Consider the following 25222-nt stretch of genomic DNA (forward strand, 5'->3'; position numbering starts at 1 on the left):
GGAGCCAGCAGGGGAGTCTCCTGAGCTACACTCCGGGGAGCACCAGGCACAAATTGGGGGAACAGCCAGGGTACCTCTGCCAGAGCAAGTAAGTGAAGCCCAGCCCTCAGGGCACACAGCAAGCAACATGGTCTTTTGGCAGCCCAGATCCAGGAACAGAAGCAGGTGAAGTCAGTAAGCAGGAGCCCCCAGGGCATGAGCCCATTGAACTCAGGGAGGGGAGTGAAGAGAGAGAGAGAGAGAGAGAGAGAGAGAGAGAGAGAGACTGCAGAGCTCTGTCCTCTGCCCCTGGAACAGGACTGTGGGGCTCTGAACACATTCAGATCCTGATTTCAGTCTAGGCCCCCCCAAATAGAACAGCAGGGACCCCCCCACCTCAGCCCCGTGGCAGAGGGGTGCGCTTGTGGTCATTCACAGACCAGGAGGGAGGACAGAGCCTCACACACTGAGACCCTTGTGGGAGTATCCCAAAAGCTCAGGGAGCACCCTCAAACCAAGCTCAGGCTGGGAAAAATGAGCAAGCAGATAAATAAGAGAAACACCATTGAGAAATATTTTGCATATTAGCCCAAGAAGGATCAAAATAGTCTGAAGATGAGGAAGCACAAGCTCTTCCTGCATCTAAAGACTCCAAGAAAAACAGAAATTGGGCTCAGGCTATGATAGAGCTCAAAAAAGACTTTGAAAATCAAATGAGGGAGTTGGAAGAAAAACTGGGAAAAGAAAGGAGAGAGATGCAGGAAAAACATGAAAATGAAGTCAGCAGCTTAGTCAAGGAAATCCAAAAAAATGCTGAAGAAAATAGCATGCTAAAAACCAGCTTAGGTCAAATGGATAAAACAGTTCAAAAAGTTATTGAGGAGAAGAATGCTTTAAAAAGCAAAATTGGCCAGATGGAAAAAGAGATAAGAAAACTCTCTGAGGAGAACAAATCCTTCAGACAAAGAATAGAATTCAGGGAGATTGATGAATTTACCAGAAATCAGGAATCAATACTTCAAAACCAAAAAAATGAAAAATTAGAAGAAAATGTGAAATATCTCATTGAAAAAACAACTGATATGGAAAACAGACTTAGGAAAGATAATTTAAAAATTATTGGAATACTTGAAAGTCATGATCAGGAAAAGAGCCTTGACATCATTTTCAAAGAATTACTACAGGAAAATTGCCCTGATATTCTAGAAGCCGAAGGCAAAATAGAAATGGACAGAATCCATTGATCCCCCCGAGAAAGAGATACCAAAAAACCAACCCCTAGGAATATTATAGCCAAATTCCATAACTCCCAAGTCAAAGAGAAAATATTACAAGCAGCCAGAAGGACACAGTTCAAATATTGTGGAGCTGCAGTCAGGATCACACAGGACTTAGCAGCAACTACATTAGAAGCTCATAGGGCTTGGAATATAATACCGGAAGGCAAAAGAGCTTAGAATGCAACCGAGAATCAACTACCCAGCAAGGCTGAATGTCCTCTTCCAGGGCAAAAGATGGACTTTCAATGAACCAGGGGAATTTCAAATGTTCCTTTTGGAATGGCCAGAGCTGAACAGAAGGTTTGATCTTCAGATACAGGACTCAGGTGAAGCATGGAGATTGAAGAAGGAGAAAATAAGAGGGACTTGATGATGGAACTGCATGTATTCCTGCACAGAAAAATGACACTGATAATATTCATATGAACCTTCTCAGTTAATAGAGCAGGTAGAGGGAGCTTTTATAGTTGAAGCACAGGAGAAAGCTGAATTCAAAGATAAAATATGGTGTAAAAATGGAGTCAATAGAAAAAAAGGGAAATGTAATGGGAGAAAGAAATAGGAGAGGGGGAGTAGTCCAAGATATCTCATACAATAAGTTTTTTCTTTATTACAATGAGCTATTGCAATGATATGGAAGGGGGGAAGGCAAGGGGGAATGAGGGGAAACTTCGCTCTCATCAGAGGTGGTTAGGAGAGGAAACAGCATATATACTCAATGGAGTATAGGCATCTGGAGTAAGAAGAGGGGGACAGGGGGAAGGGGGAGATGTGAGTGATGGAGGAGAGGGATGGACCATGGGGGGAGAGTGGTCAGATATAACACATTTTCTTTGGTTCTTTGGTTTATTTTATTTTGGGTCTTTTTTTTTTGGTTTTTGCAGGTCATTGGGGTTGGGGTGGCTTGCATGACACATGGCTGGGTGATTGTTGAGTGTATGGGGCTGGATATGGGCTCAGGTGCTCCTGGCTCCAGGGCTGGAGCTCCATCCATTGCACCACCTGGCCATACCTACAATTATTATTATTTTTTTTAATTTTAATTTTTCTCTCCCCTTTATTGCTCAAGCGAGTCTATATTTTGTGGGGGGAGGGGGTATTCTGTTTACTCTTAAACAAGAATATTTTATTAATGTACAAAAAAACATTTGTACTAAAAGAATAAATAAATATAAAATTAAAAAAATAAAATAAAATAAAAGGAAGATGATGGGCTAGTGATCACTAAAGTCCCTCCCAGTTCTAATTCTAAATATGATCATTGTGCTTCACCCAGGGGCTGAACTATTGGAAATATATTACATCATATTTTTTTAAAACTAATTTTTCAAATCTACTCATACTGGGGTAGCTAGGTGGCATAGTGGATAAAACACCAGCCCTTGGAGTCAGGAGTACCTGGGTTCAAATCCAGTCTCAGACACTTAATAATTACCTTAGCTATGTGGCCTTGGGCAAGCCACTTAACCCCGTTTTCCTTGCAAAAAAACCTTAAAAAAACCCTACTCATACTTCAAAATGTCAGGTTGCCAATTATTTTCAATTGTTCCCCTAATTTTATATATGCCTCCTTGTTTATATGTTTCCTACACCTACACTCTACCCAGATTCACAAAACCTTCCCTTTCTCACTAGCAGCTGGGGGGTAAAATATGATATATTGACGTATACCATTCCATTTCACGCCATAGCCAGTTAAAAAGTCATTATAAATGGTGAGAATTCACCACAGTTCATTGTTCCCTCCATCCCCTTCTCATTACCCATAAGATTGTGGGAGGGAAATTGGATCAGCAGGAAATGGAAGTCTTCATTTTCTGTCCTTCTGCCCTACAGTGTGAGGAAAATGGCAACACTGATTATGTTTCCCCTTTCTTCTCCCCTGCTTATACTCCTCAAATGAGTGGACCTGGGGAAACTGAATATTGAGATTCTTCCCCTTCCCAATCCCACATATGACCTCATCCTACAGAACCCCAATATCAAATAGTACTTTGAACATGTAGTTTCAGAACTGGTCTTCAGAAAGGCAAAAGGTCCATTTTTTAAGTTCTCTACTTTTAATGAAAGCAGTTATCCTGGTATCAGGCACAATTGAGTGACACACAGGATAGCCTAAACAAAATAGTGTTGGGTTTACTGCCAGAGGGGATCTGGGTTCAGATTCAAGCTGTTTTTCTCATTCAAGGCATAACTTTGGGAAAGTCAATCTCTAATCTCTTGGTCCTAAGTTTCTTCATTTGTAAAAAACATGAAAGAGATGAATTATATGACCAATAAAGCCCCTTCTGGCCCTAAAATGGTGATAGTTTGGCACCATTGTGTGCTGGGTAGTGGGGGGAATACAAAAAAACCCCAAAGACGGTGCTTAACCTTAAGAATTTATAAATTTAACAAGGGAGAGACAACATGCAAGCAATTATATACAAAACAAACAGCTGTATACAGGATAAACAGGAAATAATTAGAAGGAAGGCACTGGAATTGAGAGGAGTTGAGGAAAGCTTCCTGTAGAAGATGGAATTTTATTTAAGAATTAAAGGAAGTCAGAGAAGTCAGGAGTCAGAACAGAAGAGAAAGAATGTTTCAGGGATGGGAGAAATTCAGAGAGAACCCCCAACCCAAGAGATGGAATTGTTTATTTGTGGAACACCTAGTTGACTAGTGTCATTAGATGGACAGGTCTGTTTTGGGGAATAAGATGTAAGAATAGAGAAAGGTAGGAAGGGAATATGCCATAAAGAGTTTTAAATGCCAAACAGCATTTTTTTTGCTTTTATTATTCATTGGAATTTATTGAAGTTTAATGGAGTTTATTTAATAAGGGGGGTTATGGGGATCAGATGGACCTGGACCTTTGTTTTAGCAAAATCATTTTAGTGACTTAATGGAAAATGAATTGAAGTGGAGGAGACTTGAAACAGGCAGACCTACCAGCAGGTTATTGCAGTAATGCAGGTATGAGATGATAAGTACCTACACAGTGATGCTGGTTGTGTCATAGGAGAGAAGGAGGCATATTGGAGTCACATTGCAAAGGTGAAATTGCCAGACCATGGGGGTTGGGGTGGGGGAGAGAGATAGTGAGGAATCCAAGATGACTTCTAGGTTTCAGACCTTTGGGAGTGGGATAGTAGTGTTCAGTCTAGGAGGAAGTTGTAGTGGTTGTGGTGGGGAGTTAGTGCTGTTCTGAAATTCTGTGCAAGCATACCACATTTTATTCTGCCTCACTTCATTGCACTTTGCAGATATTGTGTTTTTATAACTTGAAGATTGATGGCAATCCTGCATCAAACAAGTTTATCAATACCATTTTTCCAGCAGCATGTACTCACATCATGTCTCTGAGTCACATTTTGGTCATTTCTGCTACATTTCAAACTTTTTCATTATTATTTTATCTTTGATGGAGATCTGTGATCAGTCATCCTTGACATAACTATATTCATTATTTTGGATGCCCCAAACTGCACCATATACACAAACTTAATCTTGAGTGTTTTGACTTCTTCACCTACACCTACTGCTACTTCCTTCTCTTTCCCTCTCCTACAGTCTCCCTAGTCACTGACACATAAAATTAAAATTAGGCTAATTCATAACCCTTCAATGACTTCTAAATGTTCAAGTGAAAAAGAGTCAAACAAAATGGCAACCTTCATTGTTGTCTTATTTTAAGAAATTGCCATAGTCACCCCAGCTATCCTGTCAACAATAGTCAACTAATCTTGGACTCATCAAGCTCAAGGTGGATGTTTGATCAGCTACTCAAGAAAGAAAGCAAAAAGTGGAAAATGTAACTAGTGCCCCAGGCATGAACTCAACTATTTAAGTTCCTTCTCTACCTGACAAGAGAAAAGAGACCAAACTAGAAGCTATTTCTTCTTTCAAGTGATAGCCTGCCCTTTTGCTACTTTAAGTGGAATTTAGAGAAGACCATAAGACCACAATGCCATACCAAAACCCCAAGCTCTTTCAGCACTGGTTCATCTTGCTGGTCAGGAAGTTGGTTATTTCTGACTCACCCAAATTCTCAATAATAGCTTTGATTAGTCAGAAGCAGGCCAGGGATATCTGCTCATGCCCTTTAGAATCCACATTTCATAGGACTAAAACTGGGTTTTAGTTTTTTTTCCTTGGTGGATTTTAACACTTCTCCCAGTTAAGGCAGGAATGTGTGTATATGTGAGCACATTTTTAAAGTACCTGTTACCTGGAAGAAACTTTTCCAGATTTGGGGAGTGCAAAGAGAAAAACTGAACAATGCTTGTATTTTCCTAGAGGAACTATATGGATACAAGCAAGTAAATGCAAAGTATACATAACATAATTTTGAGAAGAGATTGCAAATAACTGTAGGACAGGGGAGAAATAAACTCATTCAGGAGGTCACAACTAAGCCCAATCTTAAAAAAAGGTAAGAAGAAGAGTACATTCCAGGCTTTGAGAGCAATCTGTACAAAGGTTCAGAGGTAAATAGACTTGTCAAATAGAAAGAGAAAGAAAGTAGGAAAGTACTTAAAGGGAACATGGCAGGAACAATAATTCTGGGAATATGATTAAACCAACACACATACACACACACACACAGACATATATATATTTATATATATATATATATATATATATATATGTATATATTATATAGTTATTTTCTGATCTAAGTGTATCATATATATGTGGAAAATATAATATAAATATAAAAGTATAAAGTGAGTAGTATTTTATATATATATATATATATATATATATATAGAGAGAGAGAGAGAGAGAGAGAGAGATATTCTTATTTTCTGATTAAAGAATCATTGATGAGTAGTAGTATTATTATGGGGGTCTGGCTTAGATCTGCCTTCCTTTTTTCCCAAGAAGACTGGGTACCTCTTTCTTTATTCACAGTTATAATTTATTGTTTAAAGTGCTGATTATTTTTTTCTTATTTCATCAGACAAGAGAAATCAAGTTCAGCATTTCCAACTGTGAAAACTGGTAATAAGATACAAAGTCAGTGAAATTACTTGATTTTAATCTAAAATAATTGTAAATCAATGCCCTGATGCTGGAAAGAACATGATAAGGAAGTCAGACTGAGCCTGAAGACTTCAGCATTTGCTGATCATACATCAGGGTTAGAGAAAATTGTTTTCAATAAGTGATTCTGATATCCATCAGAACTTTCATTTTAATTATTTAACCAGGAAAAAAGGAAATTTTAAAATTTTATTGTTCGTCTTCCATATGTGTTGGATTGTTGTCAAGTCTCTTACTGGAAAAAAAGGTTAAGTTAATATTCTGAAAGTGGAAAATCTTCTGAGAAAAACCATGTACTTGGCAAACTAATTTAGAGTTGGAGCATATAATATAGAATAAGATGTCAAGGATGAAAAGAATTTGTAATCTATCAAAAAATGATTCCTGCTTTTGGCCAGAGACCCAAAGCATTCTCTCATCCCTCATACTTAGAAGATGCTGTCATGTTGTACTTTTCAAAGATACTCAGAGATCAAAGAATCACAGAATGTCAAAGTTGGGACCTCAGTAGTCGACTATCTTGTCCAACAGCTACCCAAAAAACGATCCATTGTACATTGTACTCAGCATTTGGTCACCCAGTCTTTGTGTAAGGACCTAAAATAAGGGAAATCTGCCATCACCAAAACCAGTTCATTTAAATTGCTAGATAAATTAAATTTAAATTGCTAATTGTTAAGGCTTCCCCCCCCCCTCAATTAAAACTTAATCTGTCTCTTTGCAATTTTCTTTCATTCCTTGTTTCTTCTCTTCTAATGAAGGAAGAGATTTTATCTACTCTCTCTTCCATGACTGCCTTTTACGTACTTAGATACAACCAGGGGATACTTCTATGGCATGAATTCAATATTCTTCACTATTTTGGTTGCTCTTCTCTGGATGTCATCAATTACCTTATAAATGTTCTTATTAAACATTGGATTTTAGAACTGAATGTTATACTTTAGATTTGATCTGAGCAAAGCAGAGTAGGCTTATTAAGATATTTCTTCCTAGAAGCTATTCCTCTCTCCAAAGATAATGTGACATAGTGGCCAGAAAGAGTCAGTCTCAGAGTCAAGAAGACCTTGGTTCAATTCGCTCCTCCTATTCATATTATTTATATCGTCCTGGGTAAGTCACTTAAACTCTAAGTACCATAGTCAACTCTCTATGACTTTAAATGGCAGAAGAGTGTCATTTTGCAGTGATAAAGGAAGTTTACCTTGACAAATTCACTACATCAATTAATTATCAGGTCCATATTCCCTAAAATCTTTCTTTAATATAGTCTACAATATATTAAGAATGACCATTATTCATCTTTCTATACTGAACAAATCTAATATATTGATGTGTTGTTATTTCTTAAGAACTTGTCAGTATTTGAAGTCCTACTTTTGTGTGCTATGGACTATACAATACCCAATTCAGAAGACAACTGTACAGGTGACTAATACTCAATGTTTGTTTGTCAAATATTTATAGAAAATATCTCAAGAGTTCAGTTGTTTGATATTAGTTCCCAGAAAACCTCTAAAAGATATTTCCCATGATCCAACTTTTGGGTACTTTCTAAGGAACACTTCTTTGAGAGGAAAAAAGGGTAGAAAGCTAAAACTATAAAAGAGACCCAAATTTATGTTTGTTAGGATTTGAAACTTTATATGATAAAGCCATATTTTTTGAAGTAAGGCTTAAGTATTCAGCTTATCTTTTTCTCACCATAGTTTTGACTTATTATAAAGAAAAAGTCTAAAAAAACTTTAAACTGTCCTAAATTGGAATGGATTACTTCTGGAGGTGATGGATTCTCCATCACTGGAGGTCTTACCCCCATCATGTTTGTCCTTTGATCTTGAAAAAGGCCATGACATTAGGGAGGTGATGTCATGACAAGCAGATGAATTGTATTTCAGTGAATGGGTGCTGGGCTAAGTCACTAGCCTCACTTTCTCCTCCAGAGTCATCTGGGACCAGTGGCCAGATATGACTCATGTTGACTGGAGATAGTCTTGGATGCAAGGTATCCAAGGTAACACAGCTAGTAAGTATCTGAAGCCAGATTCAGGAACAGTGCTCTAACCTGCTGTGCCATCTACTATTTGTCAAAGCTATCGAAGATAAGATTCCTCTTTAAATATAAATTGTATTTGATGCCATCTGGAGACCTTTCTAACACTGAAATTTTAATAGCCTATAGTACAGTCCTCCCACTAATTGACTATTCAGGTTGTGACCTATCTTAAAGTGATGTTAGCTGCACAAATTTCTTTTATAGGAACAAGGACAGTTCCAATGCAGTATTTCCAAAGAATTTAACCTTGATATATCTATGTAATTCTCATCTTCTAAAATATCTTCTTTCTGAAAAAAATGTAACTGGCAGAACAGCAATAAAAAATATGAGAAGTTTACTTTTGAGGGATCTTTTTAAACATTTTCCTTCTGTGTTTCTATTTTTAAAGTCATGCTTAACAGACATGTTTTCTCACGAAAAAGTTGGTTTTAATGTGAAGTAAAATTTTGATTTTTATAACCTTCAAAGAACCAGTAATTAAAATGTACTAGTAAAAAGAATTTAAATGTATGAATATATTATATGCAAGAGCTTCAAGAGTTCAGGAGAAAATATTAATTTAGGATAACTGTTACTAAGCATTACATCAAGACACATTATGATATCTTTTTAAAATGCATATTACTGAGTATATGACAATTTGCCTTTTTTTAAAAGAAATATTTAAAAAGTATGCAGATTTAATTGGACATCTGGTGAGATTAAAAGATGACCTAGAATCTTTTCATTAAAGAAGCAAGTGGATTCATTCCTGAGCAGTATTATGCTATTCCATAATTAAATTCATCTTTATTAATTAATTATTTGTTAACTGTGAATAGGTAACATTGATATTACCCAACCTACTCTCTTACTAAACATTTATTTTTCCCTATTAATATTTTTTTTACTTACCCAAGGTTAAGTGTCTATTTTTCTTTAATTGGTCATTTCACTGAAATGTTCATTTCATCTCTTTTTTTTCCCCTGGCACTCAACACCATAAGATATGAAGTGCAAATATGAGGGCTAAGGGGCCCTGCCCATGATCACTCTCAATATCATTAATTTTGGGGGCATCCAAAAGCAATAAAGCTGAATATTCACAGAAAGCATTAGAGAAAGCAGTAAAGGTAACTTTAGGGAGGAGTATTCAAAACCTTCAACTACTGGGAAACCACACGATTGCTTGGGAATATAGTTAACATCTCTTTCAATAAGAGGATATCCCTTCAAATGACAATCTGTATCTTTCATGTACATCAGTAGACTGGAAGTAAAGACTCTTACCAGCCTAGATCATTTGATTAGAATAGCATCTGCTAATCTTGACTACTATATCGGTTCATTAGCCTTATTGTATTCCACAGTTACAGATAAATTAGATTCTTGACCTTGGCCAGAAGTTTTAGCTAGTAACTTAGAAAAAGCTCATTGACAGGGGCAACTAGATGGCGCAGCTCTGGAGTCAGGAGGACCTGAGTTCAAATTTGACCTCAGACACATTACCTAGCTGTGCGACCCTGGCCAAGTCACCTAACTGCATTGCCTTGCAAAAAAACAAAAAAAAAAGGAAAAGAAAAGAAAAAGAAAAGTCCATTGTCATCTGGGAAAATTCTTGAGTCAGTAGCATCTTTTTATAGGAAATTTTCAATTTATAGTCAATCAACCAACATTCTTTAAGCACTGACTATATGTTAAGTTTTGTGTTTGTGTTGAGTATACAATATACAAGCACTGCATATATTCATTTGAGAGTTATACTGACAGTCTTTAAATGGTTTGGTTTCTACCATCTCTAACCCATATGATAGTTTCACATTTTTCCAAATGGAAATCTTTTTTTGTTTGTTTTGTTTTATATTATAAAGAACCTTTCATTATCACTTGTCTGAAAAGGCCAACAGGAATTGAAATTATCTTCTTGAACATACCACTGTCTGTACTGAATAAAAAGTATTTCAGCTGTTGAGATAAATCACGAAGTGTGGCAGATTTCCTTGGCTTACCTAGTTGGTTGCTGGATTAAATAGTTAAATAGGGTGAATGGATCAGGAAGCATGATGGAATAAAAAAAAATTTCTTTTTAGGTGCACAGCTGTTCAACAACTATTAGGTAAGGTGTTTTTGTTCTATAGTGGTTTGCAAAGTTTTTATAAAATGCCTGAAAGGCCTACATAAGAAAGCAGCTTTTCATAAGAGATTTTAATCCATTTATCCAAATAAAAATATACTGACTCAGTCAAGTGTCTTGCCAAGGTACCTCATTGGCTCCCTAGGCTGAAATATAGGATACAATTAATGTCAATCATTAATAGATCAAATAAAGAATAATATTTACTTTCTTCACTAAAGATTGCTTAAAATCCATAATTAGGAGGAAATGAAAAAAAAATTGTTCTTTACTTGGAGTAAGGAAACTATTGCTTTGTGTTTCCTTGTTTTTTGGTTTTGTATTATAAAGAACCTTTCATCTGCCTGGGCCTCAGATTTGTCATCTGTAAAATGAAGGTGTGGGACTAGATGATCCTTGAGTTCTTCCAGATCTAGCTCTATGAGTCTATGCTAGTGTACAGTTGGGTGGAACAAGAGACTCCCCCAGTTTAAATCCAGTCTGAGATACTAGCTGTGACAGCAAATGATCCAATCTTTCTCTGCCTCAGTTTCTTCAACTGTAAAACGGGAATGATATCTCTCAGAGTTCTTGTGATGATCAAATGAGATAATAATTTTAAAAGCCTTAGTTCAGTGTTTGGTACTTTATATAGTACTTATAAGTTCTAGTACTTTTTGTAGTCCTTACTAGTACTATATAAATGGCTGTTACTGTTGTTTGAAGGGCATCGCTTTCTTTTGGGAGAAAGTACTATACAACTGATCATAGATGCAGGTGCAATTATCTTTGACATTTGTGTACTTGAATATTTAAGAGGAGGAAGAATCATTTTTATTCAGCAGTCATTTGTTTACATGCATTGCACCAATACTGGATTCTTGGGGTTACAAAAAACAAGAAAAAAATCAACAATAAAATAATCCCTGCCCTCAAGAAACTAGTAGTATTCTGATACTTTGATATTGTAATTTTTCTGCTTTAATTTTAATTAAATTGATTAAATTAAATTAAAATTGATTAAAATTCTTATTTGCTTTTTAATTTTTTGTTAATTGCTTTGGTTCTGCCTTCCTAAAGATTTGGGATATTCATGTATGATTTTATCCGTTTTTATATGTTTGTTTTTAATTTCTAGTTAATACATTTATAATAGAGGGTTTCATCATCCTCATATCAAATATCAGTAAGTGAACAAAACAAGCTTCAGAATTTCCTAAGGAAAGAAAAAAACAGATGGCTCTCTATATCTTCATAGAGGACTAGGGACATCACGAGAGAGAGATCTGTGAACTTTTTGAATCCAAATGAAAGAAACTCCTGTCTTCATGATATGTTGTCAGTAAGGAAGGATCAGATGAACATGTTCTATTAGCCAGAATTGTGTTGTACATATATTTTAAGAATTTTAAGGAATTTTATTTTTAAATGTTTTATTGATGGTTCTTAAAAAAAAAATAGATAGGGCTGTCACTTTGAAATGCCCCAACTCCCTCTCTTGTTAAAAAAGAACTTTGGAGAAACAAAATAAACACATTTGACATGTTTGATGTTATCACACCAATAATAGCCTCTCTACCAAGAGGAGGAGGTGGTATATTTCACACTTAGTCCTTTTAAACCAAGACTGATGGGGGGGTACCACAGAGATAGAACACTGTGTCTGGAGTCCAGAAGACCCAAGTTCAGTTGCAACCTCAGATGTGTCCTAGCTCTGTGACTTTGTTTCTTTAGCTGTGAAATGGGAACAGAGTTGTGGTGAGGAACAGATAAGTTATTTTTAAAGTGCTCAGTAGTGCCTAACACATAATGGACTTTTAATAGATACTTATTCCTAAAAAACAAAGAAAAAAATACTTATTCCCCTTCCTTCCTTTCCCTTCAGTTAAGGTTGGTCATGATTCTTTACAATTTCCTTTATGTTATTGTGGTATTTTATATTCAATTTTAGCACCATTGATTCAGCTAAAGAGCAATGGGACCATTAATTGTTTTAAGCATAATCAGGCTCAGATTCTCTCACTGACCTTTTCCCTTGTTTTTTGCCTACATAAAACATACCCACAATTTTAGATATCACATCTAAATAGATTACTCCCTTACCCTTGCCTCTAGCCCTATCCTGTCTCCTTACATCAATTCCCAGTTGCCTCTAGATTATCCTGCTAGCACCTCAAATTCAACATAAGCAAGACAAAAATAAGCATCTTCCACATTAAATTAGTTCCTCCTTCTTACTTCCCTATTCTCTTTATCATTCTGGCTCAAAATGTCATTCCTTCTTGATTATTGCCTCTCTGTTACCTCCTACGACCAATCAGTTCCCAAATTCTGTCAAAGCAACCTCTATATTTTCAACTTAGATCTGTATTTTCTTCTTTTAATTGCCTTTTTTTGGGTGGCTAGGTGGAGCAGTGGATAGAGCACTGGCCCTGGAGTCAGGAGTACCTGAGTTCAAATCCAGCCTCAAACACTTAATAATTACCTAGCTGTGTGGCCTTGGGCAAGTTACTTAACCCCACTGCCTAGCAAAAATTTTAAAAAATTGTCTTTTTTTGTTAGCAACTTGTTAAACATCATTTCCTTATTCAATAAGAATAGAAAAATAGAGGTGTATGTGACTCCATGAACTCCCATTATATGTAACTTTAAAAAAAAAATTAACTTGAACACAGTCCCCTGATTGAACTTTTCTGCTGTCTTTGTATTCTTTTAAATGTTTCATTAAAACTTTCTTCTTTCTTTTTTTTTCCTCTACCTCTTCTTTCGTTGGGGTGGGGGTTATAAGGTATATCTACATCTTTTCTTTTCCATTTCTCTAAAGTCAGGACTTTATTACCTCTCATCATATTATTGTTATATAACCCCCTAATTGGTCTTATAACATCCATTCCCTGTTCCTCTCCAAGCCATCATATAACACCAATTTCAATCATGTCATTTCTTTTTTCAAACACCTTTCTGAATACCTTCAGTTATTCCATTGACTAATGAATCATTCAACATGACCTTGTTCCATACTAACTTAGCTTCATCATCTAACTATTTCTCTACATAGAAGGCAGAGTGGATAATGATCTAACCCCAGTCAGGAAGGCTTGTTTCTGGCCAGAAGTCCTGCCTCTCACACAGAAAGGCTACAAAGGGCTATTGGAGGGGGAAAAGAGCTAGTATTTATTTATATAAATGTCATGAGTTAAGCCCCAGGCTAAACATTTTACAAAGATTATCTCATCCAATACTTACAAGGTACTATTATTATTCCTATTGAGGCAAATGAGGAAAACAGAGGTTAAGCGATATGTCCTGCTGGTCAGTGCCTCAGGCCAAATTTAAACTCTGGTTTTCCTGTCTCTAAACCCAATCTATTTTCTATTCACTACTACTAAACTGCCTGGAATAAAGTAAAAGTTAGAGAATCTAAATTCATTGTTTAGCTTAGCAAAGCAAAGTGGGGGAACTAACTACATGGTGGTGATTCTTGATATCCTAGGTAATTCTTTTTTTGTGTTTTTACTTGTATGTGAAATGTTCACATTTGCTGATGATTAGCAAGTTCAGAATATGTATATGTTTAACCTTCTTCGCTTGAGTTCATCATCTATAAAATGAGCTGGGGAAGGAAGTGTGTGTGTGTGTGTGTGTGTGTGTGTGTGTGTGTGTGTGTGTGTGTGTGTGTGTCTTCTGTAGAACTTTCTAAACTTTGTTGGTAAAACTTTGCTCTCTTGTAGGAAGGAATATGCTATGAATGTCAAAGGATTTATGTATGCACTGACTTGAGACTTGTTTCTCCTGAAAGATCCAGCAGATTTCTATTTATTGGTACATTCTGTATACTGTTGATAATGCTAAGAATGAGTCTGATGAATTTACTCTCCATTAAAGATCCAGTGCCCTCATAACCAGTGAACAGGCCAAAGCTTGCCCAAGTTGCTTTTGCCAAGATGTTCATAAAAGTCCTTAACATGAAACAGAAACCTGTCTAGCAGCTTTGTCAAACAGGTGCAAAATGCTTGCTGTAAATAAAGTTCTCCATTGTATAACTCTGGTAAAAGAAGTATTGCCAGGCTGGTGGTTTTATCTGGTTCTGCTGTCAAATGACTGCCTTTACTAGAAACCCAGAAAAGTGTCCTCTGGTGGAGACAGTGACTTTTCCCATGCTTTTCAGCTCTTCTAATTTTTTACAAGCAACCTTAAGAGCAGCAACATTATACTTAATGAAATAACCTTTGAGGTTTTTGCCCTGGTTCTTTCTCACTTTTGTGCATTCTCTTTGCCAGCTTGGAAATGTTATCACTCCAATAATGTAAATATAGTAATAGTGTAATGTAATTCACTAAAAAAGTTTAATTGTAATCAGAAAAATGAAAAGTGAATGAAATACATTCCAGTCTTCTCAGAAGAGAGGTGAGAATTCACTAAGATAGAATGCTGCTTACAACCTTAGATACAGTCACTACATTTAAGTGTTGTGGGGAACTGATCCGGATTCAGGATGGACATCTATTTGTTGTTCAGTGATCTTTAACTCTTTGTGACCTCATTTGAGGTTTTCTTGGCAAATATACAGGAGCGGTTTGGTATTTTCTTCTCCAACTCATTTTTTAAAAAATTTATTTAAGGCAATGAGATTAAGTGACTTGCCCAAGGTCACACAGCTAGTCTGAGGTCGGATTTGAACTCAGGTCCTCCTGACTCTAGGGCCAATGCTGTACCCACTGTGCTACCTAGTTGCCCCTCCAAATCATTTTTACAGATGAAGAAACAAAGACAAACAGGGTTATGTGACTGTCATTAGTAAATGTTTGAGGTCAGATTTTACCTTACAAAAATGTGTGTTCTGAACTTCAACTCCAGACCTCTATCCACTATGCCACCTGGCTTCTCTAATAATTTAGATATATATTTTGAAACCAAATATTTGTAAGGTCATTCAATAGTCAACAAAGGAGTTTTACTTAGTCATGGCATAGGAAGGATACAGAACTTAAATTGGTTAGAGATGCTCCCTCACCATTCTGTATGGAAATATGATATCCCAAAAGTTTTAGTATAGTTTTAAGGTCTAAAATTTTAGTGTACTTTTAAACTCTAAAGCTTAAAACTGAACTTTTATTTTGGGGACAGCATTAAGGGGATTAAGCCTTTGGTTGTAGCCTGAAGAAAGCCAGGGAAGTTAAGAGGTGGAGATGAGGAAGGAAAGTGTTTCAAGCATGGGGGACAGCCAAGGAAAATACTCAAACAGAAGTTGGATTGTTTTTTTTTTAAATTTCATCAATGAGGCCACTGTCACCAGACTGAAGAGTTCCTAGTGTTCTTGGGAATGGGATGGACAGAAAGACTGGAAAGGTAAGATGAGACCAATTTTCGAAGGACTTGCTGAGTATAAGGTTCCCAACAAAACTTTAAGTATCATAAGACTACATTTTATATTTGCCCATTCAGTGCTAGGGGTACCAAGTTTAAAACTTTAGAGACCAGTTTAACTAAACTAAATTATTCTAATACTATCATCATTCATTTTTAGTTCTAACAAATAGTAAGTCCTTGGCATTTTCTAAGCTTGAAACAAGTTATAAAACCTATAAAAATTCTATTCGGAGAGCAATTTAGATAATATTTTTTATTCCCAGGCAATTCTTCTCCAAGATAGGGAAGATACAAAAGCAAGGATTATTAACCAGGCATGGGATTTGGGATACCATATGTGAATTCTTCCTTTTTGTTGTTGTTGTTTTAGATGAATTCAGGGTATCTCTTTTAGTGCTCATTTAGGCATTATACATGTAGGTTTGTGTATTATAGAGCTTAAGTTAAGCTTTGTAAACTTAAACTTATACTCTAGCTTTTGGGACACCCTGTATTTAGATAATTATTTCAATATAATTGATTTCCTTTGTAATCCTATGAATTTTATTTTATTCATTTAAAAAGTTTATTCTGAAAGGGATCCATAGGCTTCACCAGGGTCTACAACACAGAAAAGGTTAAGAATCTCTGATCAAGGGGCCCATATACTTGTGAACTCACATTTTAAATGTTTGTTTTTATTTCTTTTTTAAAAATTTTTATTTATTTAAAGCAATAGGTTTAAGTGACTTGCCCAAGATTACACAGCTAGGCAATTATTAAATCTTTCTTAAGTAGACTTGGTAGATGTGAAATTAAGAGTATCCTTGCTGAATAATATTTTCAACAAAATAAGAAAGAAAAGCAGCTCAAAATTTGTTACTGACTTAGAAAGGGAAACCTTAGTGAAAAGGAAAAAAAAAAGTCTTTATACTTAGCTTTTTGAAATGTGTGACATTGTGAAAAGACAAACATCTGACTGAAATAAGAAATAACTTAAAGAATCTGTTTTTTGTTGTTAGGGATGGACATGATGGTACATCCTAATGGAATCCAGAAATAAATAAAAATGAGTGATTGAAGCATGAGTCATGGAAATTCAGAGATTATGCTTAAAACTCACTTTTAACCAAAAGTTCTTCTTAAACTAATTTTTAAAAATTCAGAGCATTAATAAGCAAGTTGTAAAATAAATTGGTTAATAGGCAACTTTTATATTCCCCTTCTCACAGAGTTGTGTTTATTTATAAATAAGAGAGAAACAATGATTTTGTATAAATTATAACCTGTAGAAATGGTCCCTGAGTAATTATTTCTTTAGAGAGAATTACAGCTTATGATATTTACTTACATATGCTTTTGTTTTTTGGGGGAACTAAATGCATAAATTCCTCCCACCAATGGGGCAACTTATCTATAATTCAAAGTCTTGCAGAATTGCTTAGTGTACTTAGAAGTTAAGTGACAATGCCATGGTCACATAGTTTATCCAAAATTGTACATGTTCTAATTATCCCAAATCCAGCGTTCTTTCTACTAGTATGTGTAAGAGCCTGAATTTGAATATATGTGTGTGTGTTTTATAGATAGATAGATAGATAGATCTATACATAATGCGTTATTTTATATATGTATAGTGTTTTAAGATTTGTGAGATACTTTATATTCATTATCTTATTTGGACCTCACAACATCTTTGGGAGATGGATATTGTTTTCCCCATTTGACAGATGAGGAATCTGAGACTGAAAGAGATTAAGTAACCTGCCCAGGATTAAACAGCTAGTAAGGATCTGAAGTTGAATTGAAATTCATTTTTCCTGGTTTGGAGTCCAGTGCCCTTATACACTTCTCTACCTAGCTGCTTCATGACAAGTTGCTTTTGCTTTTAGGAGCACTATTTCAGGGCAAATATTTTTGCTTCAAATCTCTTTCAAGGACAATAAGCAAGATCCTTTTCTTTTGTCAAACGTACCTACCCACAGAAGGGAGGTGAGAGAAAGCACCTCAACCCAGGACTTGATTAATAAAGTGTTTTTTTTCTTTTTTTTTCTGAGAAATATTCTAATGGCATCATATATATATATTTCAACTCTCCCAAGTCTGGTACTTTGAGAAACTCCTAATGTATCAAATTGTGCCAATTTCTTTATAAAATTGAGTTGATTGAACAGTGACCTTCAACCAAAAAAAAAAAGGGAAAATTGGCTCAATGATTTGTAATTGACTTGTAATTTGTAACTGTAATTGACTCTAGAAAAGCCTTGGCAGGAAAAAAAATATTAAAGCCTTTATACATAGCTTTATTTCTAGACAGTAGAGGGCAATAAAGAGTAAATGATTTGCTAATTCCTTCAGTATCACAATGGCAGAAGAGGGAGTACAGTAAATTGTTTTCAGGAACTTAAATAACCACCTTTCAGCTTCTTAATTAAAGTAATAATGGACAGAGTAATTGATTGAAGTCAGGAAGACTTAACTCAAATCCTATCTCAGATACACGCAAATTTGCCTCATTTTCTTTATCCACAAAATAATAGTAACAATAATAATAATAATAATAATAATAGCACTTCCCTCTTGGGGTTATTATGAATATAAAATATCATTATATCATTATCATCATTGAGATCTTTCATCATAACTTGGTATTCACCCTCCCATTTGGTTTCAGCCACCACCTGGAAGATTAAATATAAAGTCCAGTTATTCATTTACCTCTTTGTAAGCTAATAGAACAAGAGTGAAGGATGCTGGCTTGTTATAGGCATGTCTGTAGCCTGTCTTCTTTCCTCAGAGAGAAAACTCATATTTTATAAGGAGGTGGTTTTTCCCAGAGTAAAGCTGAAAACTATCATGTATTGCTACTTTCCTTTTAGTAAAAAGCTAATGGTCACTGAAGAGAACAAAAATACTCATAAATTTTATGTATAGAGATACATATTGGCTCCTCCATTTGAATTTAAGCCCTCTGAGGTCTGATATTTTGTTCTTGCTTTCCTGCATATCACTAGAGCATAGCACAATGCTAAGTACAAAATAAGCGGTCAATCAAAGCTTGTTTACCTACTCACTGACTTTCACAAAAATCACATTTAGCCATTTCAGTTTGCACAAAGCTTACCAAGCAAGTTTGAGGGCAGGGATTATGTTAGGTATATACGTTCCCCAGAGCCCAGCCCTTGGGACCAGGTCCAGGATACAAAGTGTCAATGACTTACCTAAGAAATTCTAAATTTTCCTTTCACAAACACCTTCTCAACACTCTTGTAGTATGGAAACATTTGTTCTCCACTTGTTAAACCAGTTGATTTCAAGGATTACCTAGCCCCAAATGGCACTAGCCACCATCAACAGAAAATACATTCATTTTAGAGATGGTGCACTTTGGCTCAGTGGATCCTTTGGTTTTCCCATAGATTACATGATTAGGCACTTAATATGGAAAGAAAACTGCTCTTTTTTGTTTTTTGGCTTTTTCCTGGCAGTGCATCCTAACCATGAAATGCAGATCTCCAATTAAGGCAGTTTCCTTGGCAGTGTAATATGATACTAGTTAATGGGATTTTGTAATCATACTTGCCAACAATTAAAATCCTATAAATAGGGAAACTACTTGCTTCCAAAAGTACTGTGGAGTGGAAAGGAAATGGAAGAGTTTTTTAAAGAAGAAAAATAAAAAGGATCATTTGTTTTTGCAATGGGGTTTGTTCTCCATACCAAAAAAAAAATTCTCTGAATAGATTTCTAATTTTTGTAATTCCACTGTCCCTTTCCCTCTGTCCAATTCTTTGTGATTTCATTTGATGTATTCTTGGCAAAGATACTACAGTGGTTTGACATTTCCTTCTCCAACTCATTTTATAGATGAGGAAACTGAGGCAAATAGGGTTAAGTGACTTATAAAGGTCACCCAGCTAGTAAGTAGCTGAGGCCAGATTTGAACTTAGGAAGATGAGTCTTCCTGACTCAGCCTCAGCACTTGATCCACTGTGCCATTTAGCTGTCCCTTTCCACTTCTTTATCACTTCACATAAAAACTTGGTATTTTAAAAGCACATGTCATAACTTAGTCATTCTAGCATCTGTGTTAACAGAGTGGGTGAGAGTCTAAACAAAACAACTAGACTATATGAAAGAAAAATTTTTTTAAAGAGTGTTAAATAAAAATCAGAGGAAGTGCCCACTGGTAACTGCAGTTGCTATTTGTAATTCTGTCATTTTAAATTCAATTGAACAAATGTTTAAGTAATGTAATATATTTACTGGATATTCTGGGGGAGGTATAAAATTTAGAGAAGAGTTGCCATCTTCATGAAACTTATATTCTCCTTGGGTATGGTGTTCAAGGGCACTATAATACTAAACATGGCCTGAGCAAACCACCAGTCAACACATTCCCAATTGCAAATCTCTGGAAATGTTTATGGTCATAGAATTAAAAATTCTATGATATGGAAAGAGTGTTTTAAGAGTCCTGATCTTAATTACCAAACCAAACTTAAATTCAGTTACCGGTGGTTCTTTTTTTTAATTTTTATCAGCTCTCCAACATCCCCAATTCTCACTCCCCCACCCTCCCCCCTCCCTACTGCTAAAGGAAATTTTAGGTAATAAAAACTTTTATTATTCAAGATTGATACTCAGAATCTCCTTTATCTTCATTTGGACATTAAATAACCAATAAATTACACTAAATAGACAGCAAATGACCAGAGAAACAAAATGTTGTGTGTGTGTCTCTCTTTGTCTTTTAAAAACATATTTTGAATGAGGAGAGACTTGCCACTTGCCATCTATGTGACTGTGGGAAATTCACTTAATTTTTCTGGACCCAGTTTCTCCTTTATACAAGAAAAGACTGAACTGATGAGTTCTAAGGTCCTTTCCAGTTGTGAGTCCTATGCCCAAACATAATACAAATGATAGTAATTACTGAAGACAGTATATAATAAGCACTACCTTTTTTATTGCTCACACTTCTGAAGGCTTTTTGATTGGTAGTTTGGTGTTGTTTGTGACCAGCTCTTTAGGCTCCTTAGTGGTTCAGAGACTTGACTTTAAAAAAAAAGCCCACAAAACTGATCAATCTGTTGCTGTTGCTCCTATGAAGACCCTAACCATGTCATATAATTTGAAGTCAAGGAATCTTTAAAATCCTTCCCTGACCCTATTCTCTTACTCAATAAACTAAATTTGTGTGGGAACACTGTTGAAAATTTACTCCCCTTCTTCCCCTTTTAGAGAAAATTCATTTTCCCCTAAACTTTGTTCATACTGGCATCATTTCAATGATGGTTATCTGAAATTTCTGCTCGCTAAATAAATCAATGATTGAATCCAATCTGGTCAATAAGCAGTATGTAAAATCATGGGAATGTTAGAGAAGCCGCTAGATATGTAACTATGACTGTTTCACATCTAGCAGCTATGTAACAGATTATACACTTCAATTTGATGTTTATCTTGATGTCCATCTGACCATCTCCAGTCTGGTCCAGTCTTCTCCTTCCCTTATTTGTAGTCTTCTTCCACTAGATTACAAGCTCTTTTTGTATCCCCAGCATTTAGCACAGTGACTGGCTTAAAATAGGTGCTTAGTTAATATTTAATATTTATGATAACCTTTGGTTCTGTATTTATGATAACCTTTGGTTTCTGTATTGTGTTCAATTGTTTCATTCTTATCCAGCTCTTTGTCATCCATTTGGGTTGTTCTTGGCAGAGATACTGTAGTGGTTTGCCATTTTCTTCTCCAGCTCATTTTACATATGAGAAAATTGGTGTAAATAGGGTTAAGTGACTTGCCCAGGGTCACAAAACTAGTATCTGAGACCAAATTTGAATTCAGGAAGATGAGTCTTCCTGACTTTAGAACTAGCACTCCATACACTGCTGAACTTAGTTGTTGTTGGTTCTGTATAGTCAATTAAAATCATCTTTCTCCTCATCTCTTTCGTCCCTTCTCCCTCTCATCCTTTTAATACTCTTTCCTTCTTCTTTTTCTTCTTCTTCCTTCTTTCTTCTTTTTGTATGTTATTCATTCTATCATTGCAGGTCAACCCTCCCTCTCTCATCCCCCCATCCATATCTTAATAGAAGATTTCACAGTTGTCATAGTCAAAAAAGTCATTACTCCTAATGATAAGACTGTAAATTAATGAAAAAAAGACAGCTTCATTTTTCTTCATATATACCCAGTGCCCAGCAGTTCCTGGAAAATAGTAGGCATTTAATCAATTCTTACAAAATTTAATTCAGTTGAATTGAACCACTTGGTGATTCCCTTTTCTGAGAAATCCAAACTTAGACTTGTCCTTATAATACAGTTCATAAGAAGATGGGATCATTGATTTAAAATTTAAAAAAAGGATGTCATTTGCCATCTAGTCCAAATGCTTAATTTTATAAATGAAAAAATTGAAATCCAGAGAGAAAAGTGACACAAAACTTGGAAGCTCAGAATTTGAATCTTCACTTCTACATTTATTAACTCTGTGATCCTCCTGGACAAATCACTCTCAGCCTCAGTTTCCTCATCTGTAAAATGGGGATAATAATTGTAATTATCTCACAGGGTACTTGTTGAGGATACTCAGAGGAGATAATGGATGTAAAGTAAGTTGAAATCCTTAAAGTGATATATATGCTAGTTATTTATTATAGTCTTACCATACCGGGGTCATCTCTAGACCACAATGAGTCATTTAGAGTAGGACTGGATATTATTTATAGGGTTGGGCTAGTAATAACTGGTGGTAATCTGAGACTTCTTAGTGTTATCAACAATTCATTATACCATTGGGCAAAGTAGCCTCTAATTCTTTACATGTCTTAACTACATTCCTTACCCCTTCATTCATTAGCATACAGTAGCTCTCAGTTGTTAATGATCTTAATCTATTGTGTTAAAATTAAATGTGAAAGCATATGTCTAGGAAAAAACTCAAGGTTTCTCTGATATTCATCATTGACCCATATTCCCCAAAATTTGGGGGGAACCCCAGTGATATGAATCTTCTAAATTCAATAGAAAATATGATAGAAGAATGAGGAGAGTAACCAAAGTTCTTAAGGATGGCTTGAAGCAAAAATTTCTGTAAGACAGAGATAGAATATAGCTATTGCTGCTACAGCAAGGTGTGAATAACACCTATGACCCAGATAGGAAGAAAAAGATATCATTCATTCATTCATTCAATAAATATTTATTGATCACCTACAAATTCATTATCTTGAACAATGCAAAGGACACAAAATAGCTTTAAAATATATATGCACATATAAAACTATAATAAAAGTATGATCATAACAATATTGTTTCTATAATTAATAAATTTTAATAACAAAACTTTAATAATAAAGTTTAATAATAAAACTAAACTAAACTATATAACAAATAAAATTATCCCATCTTTCAAGGTGTTTAGCATACATTGGGACAACTGTGCCATATAAGGAGAAAAATATACTGGAAAGCAATGGGTTCAAATAAAGACCTAGAAATTTAAAAAATATAAATTGCATGGTAAGATTTGACCAGTGGCATGCTATTTCCTTTTATCTCTTTATTCTTTTAGTTTAAAAAAAAAGTTTGATATATCAATTAACAGTTGAACACTTTGCTTCTACTGATAGTATTTGCATACTTGTAGAGACACAGGACCCCAGTGTACTTTACACTCTAGCTATCAGATAACTTGGGTACCTGAGCTATTAAACCTATTTGCAATGTGAATAGCTTTATTTTTTGAAAATAGTTCAATTATGTTTTACTTATTGAAGTAGGTAATCATATGAGAATCATAGAATGTTGGAAGTGGAAGGGTGCTTAGTGATCATCGAGTTCAGATCTTTCATTTTTAGAGGTGGGAAAACTGAGGTCCAGGTCATACAGATAACAAGTGCCAGATGAAATGAAAATTCAGGTCTGTTGTTTTCACCCTCCACGTTGTATTATACCATGCTACACCTAGCTATCTTTGGATCCTTCATAAAGCCCAAAATCAAGGTCACAAAAGGCAGAGAGTATCAAAGGAATGAAGTCAAACCCCTTGGGTTCCCTGTTTTTGCCAGTCACAGTAGAACTTTTTTCCAAAAGGCTCCGTGAGCCAAGTGCAAGTATACAGACGTAAAGTAGGTTTCCTGTGAGCCAAACAGAAACCTCAGAATCTTGCACACTCTGACCAGGGTTTGGGGGCTGGGCTGGAGAAGGAAGTACAGTACTATATTACCAGGGGAAACACAAGCTCCTGAAATTGCCTCTTCCTCTGAGGGTTAGCATATGGCTTGCTGAGTTTGACTTGAAAGGAGGACTTTAGAAATGTTCTGCTCACGGAAAGGTATGTCTGAGAACTCTAGTGATTTTGGGAAGTGAGATGAGTCAGAGTAAGTTCAGAAACAAGGCTTATTTCACGTTATGTGATCGAAGCCTAGCAGATAAATAAGCCTATTGTTTTCTGCCTCTGGTGACAGAATACTGAAAGAAGAGAGAATAGAATAAATAAATATATATATACACACATATATGTATATACATATACATATATGTGTATATATACATACATACATACATACAAATGTATGTTCATACAAATGATATCTCTGAAGCAGGAAAATCCAAGCCTTCCCCCTACATCCTTCCTACATCAGGCTGCAGGTGCTCCTGATGATTGCAATTCTGTAAGTTGCTGCTCCCAAAAGTAGCCTGAGAAGGGCATTCTGAAGTCTGTATTATTTTGTTAAAAGGTCTTTGGAGTGTATCATTAGCAAGGGATGCATTTCGTTCTTTCAAATGAATTAATTTATATCAAGATCAGAAATGTTAATGCTGAATTTACTTTAATTGCTTTATCTCACCTTGTCTTTAAAGTCTTCAACTTTTGCAGTATAACTATTATCATAATAGTACTGACTAATGAATGTGCCCCTTAATTGAGCTTTGTTAGGGTCCTATACTGTTAATATACTTCATTAAAATCTTCTTAATTGCCTATCTTTTAAAACTGTGTAATTTTCTTCCTTTTTTAAAAAAAAGTTTATTACTCTAAATTCTATGGGTTTAGCAAAAATGTGAGGATAGACATTTAAAGAGTTTTAATGGTCAAAATAGCTGAGGCATCATTGTAATTGATGGATTGACTTGTCCTTTTAAATTGAAGGACTAAAGATATAAAAAGAACGAGGGCATGTAAGTAACCTCTTTGATTTTTAATGGCATGCAGCAGATGGAATTCATTATTGACTTTTAAAAATGAAAGTGTCCTGATTATTACTTATTTATGAAGTCTCATCAGTCAAATGAAGTAATTACCATTACCAGGTAGGTTTTCCATAATTGCAACTGTGTGAGGACAACACTAAAATATGGGGTGCCATATGTATTATCATAGTAGTGAAAACCTAATGATTAATTTCAATTTAATAATAAAA

The 25222-nt window shown here is 35.4% G+C and overlaps 1 protein-coding gene and 1 long non-coding RNA gene across 5 annotated transcripts in view; both read left to right on the plus strand.

Annotated features, from left to right (window-relative positions):
• The window catches only part of OXR1 (oxidation resistance 1), a 567726-nt gene that overhangs the window by 400247 nt on the left and 142257 nt on the right, over positions 1 to 25222 (plus strand). The gene's annotated exons all lie outside the window — the stretch shown is intronic.
• Positions 2078 to 25222, plus strand: part of LOC141498095 (uncharacterized) — a 63738-nt gene continuing 40593 nt past the window's right edge. The window contains exon 1 of the long non-coding RNA XR_012471556.1: positions 2078 to 24132. This is a non-coding gene — a long non-coding RNA (uncharacterized LOC141498095). The remainder of the gene's footprint in view (positions 24133 to 25222) is intronic.

The sequence above is a fragment of the Macrotis lagotis genome, chromosome X (genome assembly GCF_037893015.1).
Source record: "Macrotis lagotis isolate mMagLag1 chromosome X, bilby.v1.9.chrom.fasta, whole genome shotgun sequence".
Taxonomy (NCBI): domain Eukaryota; kingdom Metazoa; phylum Chordata; class Mammalia; order Peramelemorphia; family Peramelidae; genus Macrotis; species Macrotis lagotis.